Genomic DNA, 16,692 nt, shown 5'->3' on the forward strand with positions numbered 1-16,692 from the left:
TTTGAAGTTAACTAAATAGGCTAGAAAAATGCAGCTAAGTTCCAAAAGTAATCTACCAAGTGATAAATCAATGCAACAAGTAGAAAGGAAGTTCTATTTGGTGTTTTACTTTTTAGAATATAGGAACAGCTTGGATGGGGGCAATGAGGCAGAGGAAAAACTGAAGATGACAATGTTTTTCAATTTTAGTGATAGTTAGCTAAAATACAAAGTCCAGGCCTCACCCTTCAAAAATACCCAGTCAATAATGTTGGGGAGTGGCTAAGGAAGCAGCATTTTGAATAAGCACTTACTCCCTGCCAGTTTTCAAATTCAGGTGGCTAGTGGACCATACTTGGCAAATATTGTGTTAGACAGATGGTAATGTCATTAACAAAAACAGGTAATCTAGAAGTAGGTATGGGGTGGCTGACGAGGGTAGAGGAGCATTAGAAATCTACATTACAAAATGTTTAAAACAAGAAATAAGAAAACAAAGCACTTGTTTTTCCCAAAACCTAATAGAATTAATTAATCTAAACATAATTATGTCACAAATAACCCAGCCCCCACCAAAAAATACCCACAAATATTTTACTTACTTTTATTTTAATGCTTTTTTAATGCACAGATTGTTGTGGCATCTGGACACATGACACACTTGAAAACAACACATTAAATTTATACTGCCTGGAATAGACAAAAAGCTGCCTTGTAAGCATCATCAACAATGCTCATCATTGGGGGAGGGGTGTGCTGCATTAGCTGGGTCCCATGGAATTATATTTTTAAATTCTAAACTTTTCACAAATATAAAAGGGATAGGCATTTCAAATCTGAAAGGCCACATGAGGGAGATAACTTCTATTAAATAGCAATTTTTTCAAGTACGAAAATGATTGTTATGATTCACCAGGGTTTGACTTCAACAGTATGGGAAATGTACTTGAGTTAATCTTCTGGATTATATTTGTAAAAGAAGATAGGTTAGTTAAGCTAGGATTGGTCTATAATGTAACTCTTAGTAGTCAAACTAAAAAGTAATTAATCGCATAAATTACACTATCCTTTAAATAAAGACTTTTTTATGTAAACTGCTCTTTCTAAAAGTTTTAAAAACTTTCTAAAAGTTGTGCACATGTACCCTAGAACTTAAAGTATAATAAAAAATAAAAATAAATAAATAAATAAATTTTAAAAAGATTACAATAGGCTGGGCACAGTGGCTTACACCTGTAATCCCAGCACTTTGGGAGGCCAAGGCGGGCAGATCACCAGAGGTCGAGAGTTTGATATCAGCCTGGCTAACATGGTGAAACACCCCCCCACCCACGTCTCTACTAAATATACAAAAAATTAACTGGTCTTGGTGGTGCATGCTTGTAATTCCAGTCACTCAGGAGGCTGAGGCAGGAGAATCGCTTGAACCCGGGAGGTGGAGGGTGCAGTGAGCCGGAATTGAGCCACTGAGCTCCAGCCTAGGCAACAAAGCGAGACTAGGTCTCCAAAAAAAAAAAAAAAAAAAAAAGATTACAATAATATGATACCAAACAAATGAAACTGCAGACCCTGTTTTCAGGATTACAAAGTGCTAATACAAGAAGAAACACATATCCAAACATGTAAAAAGAACAAACATCTACAATTCTGAGGTAAAGCCAGTAAGGGAGGCAGCTTGTACCACTGCACGCTAAGAGCTTAATCAAACAAAAGGAATGAGAAGAAGCAAGGGTACCATTAGCTTCAGGGATTCTGAGGTTCACAAAGGGCAGTTTCATATCCACTTGACTATTACCCGACAAACCTTCAGACTGCTTTTCCTGATGAGACAAAGAGTAATTGAAAACAGGGTTATGATCTAAAGATCACAAACTGAGTTTTCAATGCTTACAATCCCCCTAAATTGGATTATTTTAAGAAAATTAAATAAAACTCAAGATTGTTTGAATTATCACAGGAATAAAAAAACTTTATTTCATCCAGCTGGTACCAAAAACTGGGCTAAAAAATGAAGGAAAACAATAAGCTCTAAACGTAAACATCTCAGATGGTATATACTTTTATCTCTGTAATTCCTGACTAAATGGATGTAATTTCTTTTATCATAATTCCTCTATATGAATGGCCTTTTCTTGGCTCTAATGGAATATTAGTGAATTCTTATGATTCAGAATTTTCAATAAATTTTTCTGAAACAAAAATTTACTAGCAAAAAAGACACTGCCTTTATGTTTAGCCCAAATGTTAATTGCATTTGACTAAGAATTTCTGAGTAATACATCTGTGTTCAGTGTAAACAAAATGTTCTGATACACTTTAAGTCTTATCAAAATCACTACTAATAACCAAGTTTGTTTTATCCAATGTTAAAATTTTTATTTTTCTTAATTTATATGCATTTTACATTGAAACAAAACGTGAACCAAGTTCCCAAAATTTGGTAGTTTTAGGATAAAATTACTATTAATAAGTTTGGGAAGTCTACTGAAAACCTTTTCTGAGTCTCTACATGCATGTGCTCTGTCAATCTAAGAGGGGGCTTACATAAGTCACATTACCCAATATTACTTGCCCGATTTCTCAAACAATGCACATTATCATCCCATGAAGCCTCTGTTTAATGTAAAGTTTGGGAAATAGAGGCCTAGATTATTGGAAAGCTAATTAAAATGGATCATAACAGAACAAAATAAGCATTTTGGTTAACGATAAAAGATATCAAGAACTGGCTAAGAGACATGCTTATCATTTCCCCAGCTTGTGATAAAGGAATATCCTGTCATCAGAGACCTATAATAGGATGACCATATAACTTACCATCCAAGCCAGAACACTTTTGAGAGTGAAAGAGGGCCCCATTCATTACAGCAAGATAAACTTAAACCAGGACCATCCAGGACAGCCCTTGCCCCAACTATGAAGCACACAAGGACAGTTTACCATACACCATAGCTCAGTTAGTTTTATCACCCATAAGGTGTTGCGGTACCAGGAAAGAATGGCAAGTCTTCTTTTAAAATACTGCATTTCAGAAAACAGATTAACATTTTAGGCAATACCTGAAACAGATATGAGAATATCACAATAGTAGGTTATGCTGAGATAGACTGTCCTTATTTACAAAATCATCCTCTGGCACATGGCACTACTGAATACTCTGTCGTCAAACTTCAAGCCATTGGCTTCCAAGTCAGCACTTTCCTGATTCTCCTTCTACATTTCAATTTCTCCTTTACCTCTTTCATTAGCATTCTTCCTCTAGCTGCCTATGAAACTATGGCGTTTGTGTTCCCATGTTCCCCATAATTCGTTCACTTTATATATTACGCCCTCCTTGGGTACCTCATTCCCTCAAATATATTCCAAGGTCCTATATACCTACCCCTAACTTCTTCAATCATACATCTAGCATCATTCTAACAAGGCATAATCAATGTGAATTTCTTATTTTTCCTTTAACTAGCAAGTTTCTCCTGTTTTCTACCTTTTTTGTTTGTTTTAACTAAACTGACCAATACAGTGTTCTCATTGCATGCTATCCTCTTTTGACAGTGTTAACTTGGATCACTTGATTAAGGTGGTACCTGCCTAATTTCTCCACTGAGAGAGAATTTAGTCTTTTCCCCTTTGTAATTAATAAGTATTTGGTGTGGAGGTGCTTTGAAACTATGTAAATATCCTATTCATCAAATTTACCACTACTTGGTTAGCATTTATTGATGTTTCTTGGTTGAATTAATTATATTCTGACAGGTGCCATGTGATGATTTTATAATTTCCTCATTTCTTCCATATTTATTAGTTAGTATCCTACTTTATTAAAAAGCATTTCCTTCTCTCCATTTATTTATTCATATATGTGTTTATAGCAGTATGTACTGATAGATTTTTTTTATTCAATTAGTTAGAATTAATGTATATCATTTTTAAAATTTTGATTCCCAAATTGTCCTGGATTTGGCCAGTGAAAGTTCCTTCAAGGTGGTTTGTGTCCTTTTGGCATATCACCGTCCTTTTTTAAGAACCTCTTTATTTTCTGACACACAGATATTTACGGTTTAGTGTGTGTTTTCCCTGCTCCTGCCCTGGGACCTGCCATTTCTCTAAGGGCCCAGTTCTCCTTTAGTAGAGAATGTTTTTTAGAAAGCAAGATCTGGGGACAAGATATGCTCATTTCTAATAAACTGATACTGTTCACAGGCCTTCTAAGGAGAGAGAGCTAGGAAATATATGTATTGGTGTGAGCTCAGTACTTCCAATTTCCAATCCAACATCACACAGCTCTCATTCTCCTATGCCCTTTCCACATTTATATTCATAGCTTTCCTCTCTAACATTAGGAAACTTGTCAGACATTATTATCAATGAAAGTTTTCATGTTTAATTTTTTGTATAATATTTTACAAAACAATTAATACCTAATATTTCTAAAATTTGTGAGTCACCTATGAAACAAAGGATAAGAACCGATTTGAATTAAATCTACAGAATAAATAACCTGTGCTCATATAGACCAACTTGGTGATAATGGTAATATCAAATATTAAATACCCCATAGAGGTCTATCACCTTATTTTACACCTTATAGACATATGCTCCACACTATGGCAAGGAAAATGAGACTGTGCTTAAACCAACCACACCTACTGCTGAAGCTGGCCATGGGGTCTGTTTCTCCTAAACATATGACTGTCTGCAAAATGGGTAGATAAAGAATAAAACCAGTGTTCTTTGAAGTTAAGGCATAAAGATTCTAGATAGAAAACATCAGTCCTATGTGTAGCCACATACTGTATGTTTACATGGGTATTTATACATTTAAAAATATAGCTTGTCTATATCAGATTGCTAACATTCAAGATATATATTGTGAAATCATGTTTCTGTATATTGATTCATCACCTAATCTAAGGTTTAAACACAGTGATTCCCACACTTCTGACTATAAAGTACACAGATAACATATCACTCACTGAACCTCCTTGATCTATTTTAGCGGCAAGCATCACTTATGCTAATTTTTAGTCATTTCTATGTATATTATCAATTTCAAGTAATTAGGTTTCCAAATTCAACAAAAAAATCCTTAAGTGACTAGGGAAAGTCACTCAGTTCCACACAGAGAGAGCAGGAGAGAAAGTGTGAAAAAAATAAAAACCTCTATTATTTTTGTAATGGTGGCTATTTCAATGGTGAACTGAAAAAGCAAGTTCTAGTTTGGTACATGGATAGTTTCCAAAAGACGTTCAATGTTTATCCCTTGACTAAATAAAGAATAGTAGGGAAATGTACCAGACAAGAAGGCATAAAACCTTAGCCACATCTTTTCAATGAAAGACTAGATGACATTGACAAAGTCAATCAGTTTCCCTTCTTACACAATTGCTAAACTCTCTTCCAGTTTAAAAAACATAGAATATATAAGCATATGTATCAGGCTAAGGGTAATTATTTTCATGCCGAGAAACACATCCTTAAATATTAAGACAGAACTAACAATAAGTACATAACTTTTAAGCATATATATCTTAAAACTAATGGAAATTATGTGTACTGAAATAAGCTTAAGTATATAAGAGGAAACAAAGAGCTCAAGACAACAATAAGAAGGCCCTTTATGGAAATTTTGCTTCCAATGTAATAGTTTCAAAATGCTGTATGACTTATTTAAAAGAGCTTTATTAGTAATTAAATGTCAAAAGTATAAAAACAACTGGTCTATATCCAATTTCATAGAAGTTGTACTAAACGCATTCATTATATCGAAGTCCCAGGTGATTATAGCATTAGCACTTTGTTAGTATTTGCAGACTGCTAGTTTTCAAACAGATTGTGGTATTATAACGTGTATTTATCAACTATGATGCAAATTATGCTTTTAAAATACCACCGAATTTTTCCACTAGAGAAATACAATAAAGATTTTTGAGCTTAAAAAATTGAGAAAACAACATGGAAAAAGGTTAATGGAAATAAGCACTAGGCTATTAGCTAATATAACTCTACTATGTAGAAACAAATAAATAAGTAAAAATAGACGGAATAGTACAATACGAAAAAGCATAAGTAGATTTCCTGTTACAATGGATTGATGGAGAAAAGAATTTCCCAAGTTAAACTGTAATACAAACAAAAAACCAGAAGTTCTACTTTGTGCCAGCTTTTTATCTTCCATCTCCTATTCCCTAATTCCCACTCTATCAAATCTGTAATGCCTTTCATAAGGTATTTCATTTAAAAAGATGTCAAAGTTCTGCTTGATAGTTAATTGTCGGCCTTTTTAAGAGTATTCAGTCTCACAAAAAATAACAAAGAAAAGCTAGCAAATGAAAATATGAAAAATATACTTTTGAATAAACTGTTCAAGAGTAATAAAAGATTCCAACTTGATCAATGTTGTGAACTACAAATATTAAAACACTTCAACAGCAAATGTTTAGAAATTATTGCTAAAATAAAATAATCAGGGTTTTGGTTAAAAGCGTGTTCATTCTGTGAAAATTCACCATCTACATATTCTGTTTTGTGCACGTTCCTTTATGTACAGTATTATGCATCAACAGAAAGTTTTGAAAAATTAGTAATGTAGCTAAAGTGATAAGTAAGCACAAATTAGAAAAGACAAAAGATTGAAAAATAATGAACCAAAAAGGAAATAATAGAAAAAGAATAAAGTCCTTCAAATACAAAAAGTCATAAACTAAAAGCAATAAATAATTAAATTTAAAAAACAGAGTCAAAAGGGATGATCAACATAGACAAAAACTGAGCCTTTGAAAAATAATAACATGGAACAAACTCTTGTCCTGACGGAATAAGAAAAAATACACAAACAGTATTAGATATTTTAAAAAAGGCTCAATATTCAGCAGAGATTAACATTATATAACAAGAAGATTCTATTAAAAATGCCATATCAATAAATTTAAAAATTAAAACACATTTCTTAAAAAACAGACTTACCAATAGCAGCTGAAGAAGGTAGAGATCAAATAGAATAAAATTCAATGGAACTATAATTTTTTAAGTCAATCAATGTTTAAAAATCTACCCTTAAAAAATAAGACATACACACACAAAACAGGTAAGATTAAATGGTCAACAAGGAAGTTTTATTAACCATTCAAGGAACACATAATCCCTACAACAAGCTTTATCAGGTATATAAAATATTAAACTCTTTTGAAGCCTAAAAATTGGCACACTTCTCAACTCATTTCATAAGGCTAATAGAATCTTGAAATGAGAACAAGGCAAGATCATTATGAGAATGAAAAATTACAAGCCAATCTTATTTATGAACAAATATAAAAATCCTGAACATAATATTAGACAACCAAATCCAGTATGTATAATCATAATGATAAAATTTTCCATGATGAAGCTGGGCTAATCACAAAACTGAAAGGGCAATTTAACATTAGATATTATCTTAGTAGTATTCTTGTTAACTGATTAAAGGAGGAAAATACTGACAGACCTCAATCAATACAGAAAAATAAAAGTTACACTCAATATCCATTCATTATTACAGGGGGAGAGAGAAGGAAGAAAGATAGAGGATGAACAGAGGGAGGCAGGAAGGAGAAAGCAAGGAATTTAGTATATAGAAATAGAAAAGAACTTTTTACCCTGTTGATACATAGGCAAACAAACAAAGCAAAGATTATCCTAAATAGAGAAAAATTAAAAGTTCTCTTTTAAAAATCATAAGCAAGACAAAGACATTGCAGTGAGACATCCAGATAGCACAGTAAGACAAAAGGGGAAAGAGCATAGGGGATTGGAAAGGAAAAAGAAACATTATGATTCACAAATAATATGACTCCCAGGTGGCAAAGTGGAGAGAAACTACAGACAAATATTTGAATCTGTATGAAATTATTTGTAAGAGCTCAGCCAGGTTATGATATATAAAGTTTATATATAAATTCTAATTTAGTATAGCAACAAAATCTATAAAGCAGCTATAAATACTATGGAATACCTCTAAAAGTATATGCATGACTACTTATTGAACTGTTATAGGAGCTCAGATTATTACAATAAGGTAAGAATAGTAATTAATAAAATATTTGAGGGAGCAATGTGGCAATACCCAGTAAAATTAAAGATTATGTACCTACAAGAACCATTAATCAACTGCTAGTTATATGAACTAGGGAAACAATTCTATATGTGCACAAAAACACTAGTAAGTACACTCACTGAAAATGTTTTTAATAACAGCAAAAAAGGAAAATAAAACTCTGTATGTCTACTAATTTATTCATAAGTGAAATATAAAGCAGTTAAAATGTGTGAACAAAGACACATGTATTTATACACTTACAAAACAACTTAAAACATGAAAATCAATAGTCAATATTATTTAGGGAAAAATATACCTATACCAACACACACACACACATGCACCCATATGATAAACGCCAAATTCTGTGGTTATATAGCAGGAATGAGGAAGTACAATTAAGATCACTTGCACAGGGTTATTTATTTAATCAGATTTCTTGACAGTATATTGCTGGGTCTTGCTTGTTTTACCCAGTTGAAAATATGTGTTTTAAATGTACAATTAAGATCATTTTATTTAAAGTAATTATCGATATGTTTGCATTTATATCCCTCATCCTACAATTTATTTTCTATTTGTCCCATCTGCTGTTACCTCATCTTCTTTGTTTTTTTTTTTTTACTTGCTTCTTTGGGATTAATTGAGCATTTTTTAGTATTTTATTCCATCTTCACTTTTATTAGTCATTCCTCTGTTTTACATTTTTAGCAGTTACTAGAATTTATAATACATATTATGTAACCTTTCATAATCTATCTTCAAATAATATTATACTACTCTACATATCATATAAGATCTTGCAAAAGTAAACTTCCAATCTCAACCCTCTATCCTTTGGGATATTATTGTCATATGTTTCACATGTATGTTTTTATCAATATAAACCATTGATAATATTTTTGCAGTAAAGAGTCAACATATCTTTTTCAAAACCTTAAAAATGATAAAAATGCCTTTTGTATTTACCTACATATTTACTATTTCCAATACTCTTTGTTTCTTGTGTGATGTTTCATTTTCCTTTTTTCTGAAGCATTCCGTTAACATTACTTGCAGTGCAAGTCTTTGGGCAACAAATTCTCTCAGCTTTTGTTTAGACACAAAAACTTTTATTTTGTCTTTAATTTTTGAAGAATATTTTTCTTCAAATAGAATTCTAGGGTTCTAGGGTCACAACTATTCTTACAGTACTTGAAAGCTAACACTCCTTTGTCTACCAACTGGGATAGTTTTGTGGAACAGTCTTCAAAGTTATCTTTAGGTTTACCTTTTTATATTTTAAAATTTTTAATTGAGATATATATATATTCGAGGTGTACAACATGATTGGATATATGTATACAATTTGTAATGATTATTACAATCAAATTAACTAACACATCCATCCCCAACCATTTTAAATTTGTCTTTAGTTTATATTCCTCACCCATACTTGTTACTTTTAATGATTTTTGCATTATTGTTTTCACCAATTTAATTTTGATGTGCTTTGGTGTCTGTGTGTCTACTATTATACTGGTCAGACTTCTCTGAGCTTCTTAGATGTATCGTTTTGTAATTTTCATCAAATTTGGAAAAACTTCTGACATGATTTCTTGAAATACTTTTTCTTTCTTCCCCTGCCCCTGCTACTATTCTGAGACTACATCTACACATATATGAGACCATGTATTGTCTCATAACTAACCGAGGCACTGTTGATTTTTGTCGGGAGGGGCAATTATTCACTCTGCCTTTCATTTTGGATCAACGTTACTGCAATATCTTCAAGCACACTGAACTTGTCTTCTGCAGTGTCCTATCTGCTGTTAATACCATAAAGTGAAATTTGTGACTCAAAAATTATACTTTTCACCACTAGAAGTTCCTTTGATTCTTTCTAATATCTTCTATATTCCTCTTATGTTAAGGTTTTTCTTGAAATATTTAAAAATATAATAACTGATTACATTTTTTGCTGGTAGTTCTACCAAATCTATCATTTATAGATCTATTTCTATTGACTGTTTTTCTCTTGGTTATAAATCACACTTTCCTGCTCTGTGGCATGACTAGTAATTTTTACCAGATAATGGAACTGCAATTGTTACATTGTTTAATGTCTAAATGTTATTTTACTCTTTTAAAACATTTGGGGCTTTTTGTTGAGAGGAGAAAGAGAGTTAAAATCAGTATGGTCAGGTTTTACTTAAGTTTTTTCTAGGTTGCATCTAAGCAACCTTTAATGTAGGTATAGATCAGCCTACTTCTAAAACATTATCCCCAGTGGGGTCTCAACTAAATGCCCTGGTTGATTATGAAGACATGCCATTCTGAGTGGTCCAAATCTTAATATCTCCCCACTCTGTGTGAGATCACAGAATTGTTTTATTTGTGAATTTGAGAGAAGCAAAGGGGATAGAATGGCTTGACCCAGCAGGGTAAACAGCAGCTCCACACAGCCAAAATGCCTACCCAATGACTCCATAAGGCAGGAAGACTCCCAGCTTCATGGATGTCAGAGACATGAAGGGATATCAGAGAAGGAAAGAAGCCACACTGGCTTTGCCCAGGAAGGTAAGCAATGGCTCCACACAACCAAACAGCTCACCCTACAACCTCCCCAGGCAAAGAGATGTCCTCCTCCACAGATCTCAGAGAAGCAAAGGGGCTATACCTATTTGACCTGGGAAGGCAAGCAGTGTGGCTCAACACAGCCAACAAACCCACCCTACAACCCTACTCAGGCAGGGAGATTCCCATCTCTATGCATTTGGAAGAAATGTAGGCACTAGTCCTGCTTGATCCGAGAGGTCAAACAGCCACTCAGTTCAGCCTAATGCCCATCCCAGGGTACCATACCCAGAGGGAAGCAAACCCTCATCATGCATTCCTAAGGAGCATAGCCTCAGGTCCCACCTGTCCAGAGCAGCAACTCCACTTAACCTTGCAGCCTGCAACCTTGCCCAATCACAGATCCCAAATAGCAGAATTACCCAGCCAAGAAATATGTCTTATATCTGGGCTGACCAGAAGCCACTGCAGTACCCAGCCAGCAGCTCCACCTAATAGGAGAGCCCAGTCAGTGGTCTCACCAGTCAGCAGAACCCAGAGAGTAGCATTATCTGACATCACAGCGAAGGTAGTGGCCCAGCCAACTAGAGAATACATAAATTCTCTTCAGGGTCATCACCAGCTGACCCTTCATGAATCACAGGCTAGACAAAATAATGAAATTCTATCCGTGTCAAAGAACTCCAGTAAATGTGAGAAGCCAGGGCTGTCTTCTCAAATGTACAGACCTATCAATAATCACCTTAAATGTAAATGGATTAAATTCTCCAATTAAAAGACTTAGAGTTGCTGAATAGATTTAATAATAAAAAAAAAAGACCCAACTGTATATTGTCTGCAAGAGAATCACTTCACTGTCAGGGACACAAACAAACTGATAGTGAAGTAACACAAAAAGATATTGCATGCAAATGGAAAGCAAATGAGAGTGGAGTAGCTATACTTATATCAAATAAAATAGACTTTAAATTTTAAAACCATAAAAGAGACAAAGAAGGTCATTATATAATAATAAATGGACTTTTCCAGCAAAAGGATTTAATGTTTGTAAATATATATGCACCCAACATTGGAGCACCCAAATAAATAAAGCAAATATTAGTAGATATAAAGAGAGAAATTGACTCCAACACAATAATAGCACAGGACTTCAACACACCACTTACAGTAATGGACAGATCATGCAGACAGAGAACTAATAAAGAAACATTGAATTTAAGCTGCACTCTAGGCCAAAAGAACCTAACAGATGTTTACAGAATATTACAACCAACTGCTGAAGAATATACATTCTACTCAACTGCACATGGAACATTTCCCAGGATAGATCATATGTTAGACCACATAACTAGTCTTAATAAATTTAAGAAAACTAAAATAATGTCAAGTATCTTTCTGACCACAATGGTATAAAACTAGAAATCAATAACAAGAAGAACTTTAGAAACTTTACAAATACATAGAAATTGAACAACATCCTTCTGAAAAATGAATGGGTCAATGAAGAAATTAAAAGGTAAATTTATTTATTATTTATTTATTTATTTTGAGACAGAGTCTCATTCTGTCACCCAGGCTGAAGTCCAGTGGCGTGATCTTGGCTCACTTCAACCTCCGCCTCCTGGGTTCAAGCAATTCTCCTGCCTCAGCCTCCTAAGTAGCTGAGATGACAGGTGCCTGCCACCATACCCAGCTAATTTTTGTATTTTAGTGGAGTATTTATTTTGTATTTTAGCCTCCCTGTTGGCCAGGCTGGTCTTGAACTTCTGACCTCAGGTGATCTGCCCACCTTGGCCTCCCAAAGCTCTGGGATTACAGGCATGAGCCACTGCACCCAGCCAAAAGGGAAATTTTAAAATTTCTTAAGACAAATAAAAACACATCAAAACCTATGAGATACAGCAAAAGCAGTTCTAAGAGATAAGTTTAGAGCAATAAATGCCAGCATCAAAAAAGAAGATCTCAAATAAACAACATAACATTGCACCTCAAGGAACTAGAAAAATGAAGAAATGAAACTTATAATCAATAGAAAGAAGGAAATAAAAATCAGAGCAGAAATAAATAAAACAGAAACTAAAAAAATACAAAAAGTCAACAAATGAAGAGTTAGTTGTTTTTTGCAAAGAGAAACAAAATTAACAAACTCTTAGCCAAACTACATTTTTAAAAAAGAGAAAAGACTCAAATAAATTAATGATGGAAAAGAAGGCATTGCACTGAAATCACAAAAATGCAAAAGGTCACAAGAGATAGTTATGAACAACTGTATGACAACAAATTGGATAATGTAGAAGAAATTGATAAACTCCTAGAAACATGCAACCTACCAAGATTGAATCATGAAGAAATAGAAAATCTGAACAGAACAATAATAACTAACCAGCTTAAATTAGTAATAGAGTCTCTCATCAATGAAAATCCCAGGGCATGATAGCTTCCCTGTTGAATTCTACCAAACATTTAATAAAGAATGAACACTAATTTTACTAAAATTATTCCAAATAATTGAAGAGGAGGGAATACTTCCAAACTCATTCTATGAGGCCGTAATTACTCTGATAATGCAATCAGACAAGGATGGAACAAAAAAAGAAAACTACTCTGATGGTTATAGATGCAAAAATCCTCAACAAAATACTAGGAAGAGCCCATATCATTAATTCTGATCAAGTGAGATTCATCCCAGGATGCAAGGATGGTTCAACGTATGCAAATCAATAAATATTATACATCACATTAACAGAATGAATGACAAAATCCACATGATCTTTTCAGCAGATGCAGAAAAAGCATTTGACAAAATTCAACATCCCCTCATGATAAAAACTCTCAACAAATTAGATATAGAAGGTACGCACCTCAACACAATCAAGGCCATATGTGACAAACCCACAGCTAATATACTGAATGTGGAAAAGTTGAAAGCTTTCCTCTAAGATCTGGAGCAAGACAAGGATGCTCACTTTTACCACTTCTGTTCAACATAGTACTGGAAGTCCTAGCCAGAGAAATTGGGCAAGAGAAAGAATTAAAAGGCCTCCAAGTTGGAAAGGAAGAATTTAAATTGTGCCCGTTTGCAGATGTCATTATCTTACATGGAGAAAATACTAAAGATTCCACTAGAGCTGCAGGATTTGAATTCAACATACAAAAGCCAGTAGTATTTCTTCTTTGTTTTAGACAGAGTATAGCTCTGTTGCCCATGCTGGAGTTCAGTGGCAAAATCTTGGTTCACTACAACCTCTGCCTCGGGGGTTTGAGCAGTTCTCCTGCCTCAGCCTCTCAAGTAGCTGGGACTAAAGGTGCCTGCCACCACGCCTGGCTAATTTTTTGTATTTTAGTAAAGACAGAGTTTCGCCATGTTGCTCAGTCTGGTTGAACTCCTGAGGTCAGGCAATCTGCCTGCCTCAGCCTTCCAAAGTGCTAGGATTACAAGCATAAGCCACTACGCTTGGCTGACAAAAATCAGTGGTATTTATATATACTAAAAGCAAACTATCTAAAAATGAAATAAGGACAACAATCCTATTTACAATAGCTAAAAAAAAATGGGACACTTAGTAATAAATTTAACCAAGGAGGTGAAAACTCTCTGCAGTGAAAACTATTTTTAAAAACTGATTAAAAAATTGAAGACATACATAAATGGAAAAGCATTCCATGTTTATGAATTGGAAGAATCACTATTGTAAAAATGTCTGTTTTACTCAAAATCATCTACAGATTCAATGCAATTCCTGTCAAAATCCCGAAGACATCCTTCATATGAGTGGAAAAAAACTATCTTAAAATTCATATGGACCCAGAAAACACCCTGAATAGCCAAAGCAATTTTGAGCAAAAAAGAACAAAGCTAGAGGCATCACATTACCTGACTTTCAAATATACTATGAAGCTACAATAACCAAAACAGCATGGCATTGGCATAAAAACAGACACAGAGACAATGAAACAGAATAGTGAACCCAAAAATAAATCCATACACTTACAGCCAACTGATGTTTAACAAAGGTGCCAAGAACACAGAATAGAAAAAGAACAGTCTCTTCAATAAATGGTTCTGGGAAAAGTGGACATCCACATACAGAAGAATGAAGCTAGATTCCTATCTCTTGCTATATACAAAAATTAAACAAAATGAATTAAAGGCTTAAATATAAGACCTGAAACAATAAAACTGCTAGGAGAAATGCTAGGAGAAAACAGGGAAAACACCATATTGGACACACATTGGATTGAGCAAGGATTTTTTTGGGTAAGATCCCAAAAGCATAGGCAACAAAAGCAAAAAATAGACAAATGGGATTCTGCTAGAAGCTTTTTAGAAGAGGAAAAAGCAGAGGAAACAAGCAATAGAGTAAAGAGAGAATCTACAGAATGGAAGAAAATATTTGTAAACTATTCATCTGTTAATATCCAGATTATATTAGGACTATATATCCAGACTATATTAGGAAGTCGATCAACTCAATACAAAAAAAAACCCAAATAATCCCATTTTGAAAATGTGCAAAAGACCTGAATAGACATTTCTCAAAGGAAGACATACAAATGGCCAACAGTTATATTAAAATATCATTAATCATTAGGAAAATGCAAATTAAAACAACAAGACAGCACCTTACACCTGTTAAAATGGCAATTATCAAAAAGATAATTAAAAAGTAGCAAATGGTTTGCATGTGGAGAAAAGGAAAACTCTTACACACTGTCGTGGGAATGTAAATTAGTACAGCCATTATGGAAGAGAGTGTGAAGGTTACTCAAAAAAAAAAAAAATAGAACTACTATATGACCCAGCAATCCTACTGTTGGATATATATTCAAAAACAAATAAAATCAGTTTGTCAAAGAGGTATCAGCACTTCAGTGTTTATAACAGTACTATTCACAATAGCCAAGAGATGAAATCAACCTAAGTCTGTATAAACGAATAAGTGGATAAATAAAATGAAGCATATGTATGGAATGAAATACTATCCAGCCATAAAAAAGAATGAAATCCTGGCACTCATGGCAACATAGATAAATCTTGAGGACACTATGTTATGAGAAATAAGCCAGGCACAGGAAGACAGCTACAGCATGATCTCACTTACATGTGGAATCTAAAGAAGTTGACCTCATAAAAGTAGAAGGCAGAACGGTGGTCAACAGAGGCTAGCAAGGGAAAAGGAGGAGGGTACAGGTAAATTTTGGTTAACAGTACACAGTTACAGTTAGAAGGAATAAATTCTCGTGTTCTATTGTAGATTAGGATAACTAAGGTTAACAAATATGGTATTGTATATTTTAAAATAGATAGGAGAATTTTGAATGTTCTCACCACAAAGAAATGATAAATATATAAGGTGATGGATATGCCGGCTAAATGCCCTGATTTGATTTTGCACAACGTATACATGTATTAAAACATCTTACTGTACCCTATAAATATGTATATTTATTATATCTTACTAAAACAAAGTTAATAAAAAAATTAAATAGATAATGAGTGCTGACTGTGGTGTAGGTACTGTCAAAGGCATATTTACATATGATAAATAATTTTTAAAGAAGCTGGCCAGATGCAATCATTACCCATTATCCTATGTTGGGCCCAATTTATGTATCTCACCCAATTCACTACATACTGGACTTTCAGTCACTTGCCCAATGGACAGCACTGGCCATTACCTTCAACTCATTTTCCAATACCACTGATTGATGTTGCTTCCCCTGTAGTGAAGATGAAGGCACAGCCCTATCACCACTTTCACAGCTACAGCAATATCTACACCCTGACACGTGGAAGCTCAGTTCCTCCTGCCACCTCCAGATTCCAGTGAAGCCACAAAGCATACGGTGTAGGATGCTTCCCCAACAATTGCCTACTGGGGTCAGGGGACATAATCTGAAAGTATAGGGACAGTAACATACCATAAGGTGAGCTTTGACCAATGTGAAATGAGAGATAGGAAGATGTTGGCAGATAAATTATTTTTCTTCCTCAATCTAACTGCCTTGTCCTGTACAGCCTGTCTGTAGATGCTTCACATGACTAAGCAAGAGTCTGTGTTTGCTCGTGCAGCTGTGGACAGCTT

The 16,692-nt window shown here is 34.1% G+C and overlaps 1 protein-coding gene across 10 annotated transcripts in view; it reads right to left on the reverse strand.

Moving 5' to 3' along the window:
• Positions 1-16,692, reverse strand: part of TRIQK (triple QxxK/R motif containing) — a 133,706-nt gene that overhangs the window by 45,284 nt on the left and 71,730 nt on the right. Inside the window, exon 1 of one of the 10 annotated variants that reach the window (XM_054656875.2) lies at positions 582-664. The exons of the other annotated variants lie outside the window; for them this stretch is intronic. The gene's annotated coding sequence lies outside the window, so the exon portion shown is untranslated. Of the gene's footprint in view, positions 1-581; positions 665-16,692 lie in introns of those variants that run through there. 10 annotated transcript variants of the gene reach the window in all.

This window comes from Pan troglodytes, chromosome 7 (genome assembly GCF_028858775.2).
Source record: "Pan troglodytes isolate AG18354 chromosome 7, NHGRI_mPanTro3-v2.0_pri, whole genome shotgun sequence".
NCBI lineage: Eukaryota > Metazoa > Chordata > Mammalia > Primates > Hominidae > Pan > Pan troglodytes.